The sequence below is a fragment of the Pholcus phalangioides genome, unplaced genomic scaffold (assembly GCF_987345545.1).
Source record: "Pholcus phalangioides strain wild (caught in Gottingen) unplaced genomic scaffold, Ppha-v1.0 ptg000044l_1, whole genome shotgun sequence".
In the NCBI taxonomy this organism is placed as follows: domain Eukaryota; kingdom Metazoa; phylum Arthropoda; class Arachnida; order Araneae; family Pholcidae; genus Pholcus; species Pholcus phalangioides.
Genome location: NW_028301630.1, coordinates 353,996 through 358,918, shown reverse-complemented (window position 1 = coordinate 358,918; position 4,923 = coordinate 353,996).

Genomic DNA, 4,923 nt, shown 5'->3' with positions numbered 1-4,923 from the left:
CACACACACACATTCGTTGACCATATTCGCAACCTAGAAGCGATGTAAGACTGGCATTACACTATAATTATTTGATAAAAGTTCTTTTAAAAAACCTTGAAAAATGCAACCAATAAGAGTATCGATTACATTCGAGCGAATGTGACCAATATTGGTTTTTTTTTTGTAAGTTTTGTAAGAGATATTTTATTGAACTTTTATAGTGTAATCCCAGCCTTAGGCAGGGATTACACTATAAAAGTTTGATAAAATCGCTTTTATAAAACTTCAAAAATTCAGCCAATAAGCTTATCGGTTGTTTTTGCTGGAATGTAACCTATGAGCTTCATTGGTATGGATTTTTTTTTAAGTTTTATAAAAGCGATTTTATCAAACTTTTATAGTGTAGTACCGGCCTAACACCGAAATCCTATCGGGAATCGATATATACAGTGAAACTTCGGTTAAAACGAGCTTAATTCGTTCCGTGAACGTGCTCGTTCCTATCCTGGGCTAGAAATCAGTGAGCTTCCCTCTTGCGGGGAGGGCGTGTCAACATCATGGGTCCTCAGGAAAAGTTCAGGGTCGTCTTAAGAGTCCTTTCGGCTTCCCCCACTTGGATACAGTAATTTTTCTAAGGCCCCCGTAGTTGGATAGAAATGCCTGTCTAGTATGCTATTCACATATTGAAGCTCTCGAAAATTTTGATCAACTATCGTTATCATGAGCACCCCCTTTCAAACTTGAGGCCCCTGGGCCGTTCCAGGGTGGGCCCACCTATTAAGACGGCACTGACAAAGTTTTCTGGGGTCACCCGTACTTGGCTGGAGAGAAGTAATAGCTTACATATTAATTACATCTAAAAATTGTAATACCCGATCTCATCACGTGTCCCCCTCATGGATGTGAGGGTGCCCGGGCCCTGCGGAATTAGATGGTCCTGGTTCCATGCCGTCTGGATTCAGAAGTATTGACACATTTTCTCCCACCATAATTCACTTGAAATCTATCACCTCTCTCTCTCTGGGGGACCCTCTTCAGCATTCTGTCGTGGTTCCCCTTCATCTGATTTTCACCTGTGCTCCCCCCCCCCCCAGAATATTCCAGAGATGCTAGACGGCCATATAACACCATGTTAAGAATCACTGCAATCTGCAAACATGTTAATAACATAGATCATTGATCTGAAATATCTGCTGAAAGGCCAGTCGTGGACTTTGGCAGCCCAGGCTCTGTCCCTGGTGGGATGTAAGCCATTTACCCGGAGGGGTTGGACCACGCTGGAGAGAGCCGGCCACGCCGGCCCTCGAACCCTACGATTGGAGCTCCAGGCCGTGAGGCCTGTTCTCCTTGCCCCCATTACTCGGAGCAGCCTCAGCCCACAGCTCCCCCGACCCGGGGCAAGCCCAGGAGGGGTCACAAACCCAGCAGACGCCGACGCCACCCCCAATCACATCCCCGGATCCAGATCCAAAAACCCCCCAGAAAAGTTTTATTATTGCAATTTCAATACTATACAGAATATACATGTTCCCATCTGTTGTTCTGGACCGCTAGCGGCGCGACAGGTGCCCCGAGTGGGCGCGGTCTGTAAAAGTGTGCTGCCGTTGGTTATGGGTTATCACAGAACAGAGTAAATAATCGAAGTTACATTCGCGTTAGCTATGGACCGCCCATCGCGACAGTTGCCCCGGTTGGGCGCGGTCTTAACATTGTTATTTGAGCTGCCGCCAGACGCTTATAGTTCAAATATTGCGGAAAGTTCGCGGAGACTTTGGTGTTGTTGGCTGCGTTGACGTGTGGCCAGCCCAGGTGCTGGAACACTTCACTCTCGGCTGGTGGCTCTGGTTGGCCCGCAGGTGATTTTGCGGCTAGCCCAGGTGCTGGACCACTCTACGTTTGGCAGGATGTGTATTAAGGAGTTCTAGCTCTGGTGAGCCCGCAGATGATGGCGTGGGCAGTCCAGGTGCTGGACCATTTCTCCATGGCTATAAAATATCTGCTGACATCTATCGAATAAAACTATTATAATTTTTCAATTGACATTGGGAAAAATTTTTCCGATTGGTGAATTATATTGAAAAAATAATGTAATATAATGTAATAAAATATTTTTATAAACAATAATAATTATTAAATTATCTAATTTGCTTCAATATTTTAACGGTTGATGTTTTTGTAAAGTAAAATAGAATCAATAGTTTTGAAAAGCAAGGGAGTCCTTGGTTTTATGAGGACACTGGTTTACGTCCTCTTTGATCTCAATCACTCATTAAAGTGAAAGACGACTGCACTTGACGAAATTTACTCATATATATTACTGTACTCAAACATCAACTGATAAAATTTTTTTATTAAATTCAATAATTTTATATATATTATTGTTTTTTAAAATATTATTAATATATACAATACTTTTTTTTAATACTTTATTGCGCTATCCAGAAGCTGGTCAGCAACTTCAATCGGAAATTATATCAGTTTCATTCGATAGATGACAGAAAAAGTTTCAGTGAAAGATTTTTCTTTACATGTTATAAATAATACTGCAGTAATTTTCGCAACCTGATGCCATGTGGCCCTGGGATACTCTAAAAGGTGGGCCACAGATAGAGGGGGGGGTCACAAATGGGAAGGGGGCCACACGCACAGAAAGAGAGGTGAAGAGCTTTCAAGTGAAATACGTACAGTATATTTATATATAATGTAATAACGCCATAAACAAACATGCGATACGATAATGTATACAAATGAACTTACTTTAAACAACGAGAGAGTAGAGGACTATCTTCCCGCAAGGACGTAACTAGGCAGGTGCAACAGGTGCGTGAATCCGCACAGGGCTGACTTGACGGGGGGGGGGGGGGGGCAGAATGGGCCCGATTTCAAATTCTTGCACAGGACACAGGAATGGCTAGCTTCGGCCCTGCAGCTCTCCAGTCTAGAGTTTCTCCCACACTGACGCTCTTGATGAGCGCGACACAGCAGAATCCCTTGAAGTTAAATAAAATGATACAATACACATTAACAGGTCAATGGTAAGGGATCCAAATCCCCCCTTTTAATTCTTTGTGTTATAACTCCATTCCGTCATAAAAATATACCATGCTGTGAAATCTTAAAATGTTCAAACAGTCCAGGTATCTATGGAGGGCCACAAATACCCTTTGCCCGTATTTCTAGGTATAGTCAGTCCCACGACCCGTTTTTCTAGTGTTAATAATGAGTTCTCATCAATTCTAGGATTTTTTTTTTCCTTTCACTCAACACTGCAATTATTTCTCTTCAAGATTACATCTCTTATCCCCCACCCCACAAAATGCATCGGGGGGCTAAGGGCCCCTCAAATTATTTTCACACCGGGCCCCGGGTCCGATAAGAGAGCGACCCTGCCCGACTGTAATGTGAACAAATTATTCGAATTGATTGAAAGGGAGGGAGGGGGGGGGGGGCAGGTTTTTTTTCCCGATGCTGTGTAGGCCTAATAAGAAAACCTTGTTAGAGTCGGCTCGCAATCTGGATCAGGCAAATTTTTTTTTTCTCATCCCGTTTAGGATCCCATTGATTACCGTCAAGGGACTCATCCGCACCGGATTTTTCCACGGATCCTTGTCTTCATCCCGTAATGAAATGTCCACCATATCACTCGAGATCTCTTCATCCATAGGAGAAAGGGGGGAAGAATCCAACGCTTCTAATGCCCCCTGCATATAGTTTAAAAGAGAATGGTTGCCAATTTTGTTAAGAAGCCAATATTGAACACTTTTCAATGCGTTTTTTTCCCAATTTATGGCGATTCCCTCTCGCCAAATCACCAATCTCATCGCCCCCCTCCTTTTCTCTTAATGTGCAAAGTCACTGAAAATTCATTTTTTTTTCTCACCCCATACATTCGATGGATAAATTGGGGAGGGAAGCAACGAAATTTAATCAGTTTAAAATCTGTTTCCATTTTTCCCGCGCGCGGGGGCTTCTAATCAACGGCCACGTGCGCGTCGGTGCACGTGACCGGGGGGCCCCCTCGAAGAGAAAACGGGCCTGACGTCATCGTGCGAGTCTCCATTGTTCGATTAGCGTATGGGAAATGTAGAACGAAATCGGATCCAGAAGGGGGCGAGAGACATTTTCACTCGCACCCAATATGTATACTGTATTATATAAGCTTTATCACCACTATCACCATCATCATCACCCTTGTCCAGTTTCCCGTTCTGTTCCAGGTCTAGATTTTCCTGCCGTGTGGCCTCGTCCTCGTTTTTTTTTGTGACTAGTTAAGTCGTTTGTTGCCTAGGAAAAAGGGGAGGAGAAGAGGTTTACCTCATATACTGCAAGTGCTCCTTAAGTCACTCTTTTAGTCATTCGCACGCTTGCACGCTGTTTTGGTCACTCACATACTTGCACACGCTCTAGGTCACTCTTTTGGTCTCTCAATGACAAGGTTCCTTGCTTTATAGGCAACGCATTTTGATCACATTTTGATCGTTTACACGTGCTAGGTCACTAGGTCATATTCTTTTGGTCATTCACATGCTTGCACACGCTCTAGGTGACTCTCTGACCTGGTCTCTCGCTCCGTAGGTCACTGATGGACTGATCCCTTTTCTCTGCAGATCCCTCTTTTGTTCATTCGCGTGCTTGCATGAATTTTGACCTGCCTATTTTGCCCATTTTTCGAAAATATCTATTGCCTGCCAATTTTGGCCATTTTAGTGTCTTTTTGCTTGCCTATTTCGAATATTTTAAATGTCTTTTTTGCCTGCCTAAATCGAATTATTTCGGCCACTCACATGCGTGCGATTTTTCTAGGCCACTCTTTTGCCCACTCATGTGCTTGCAATTTCTCTAGGCCACTCTTTTGGTCATTCACTGACCTAGTCCTTTAATGTCGTGGCAACAGGGTTGTCTAAGAGCATCAGGAGCCACTGGCCACAGTGATATTTTTGA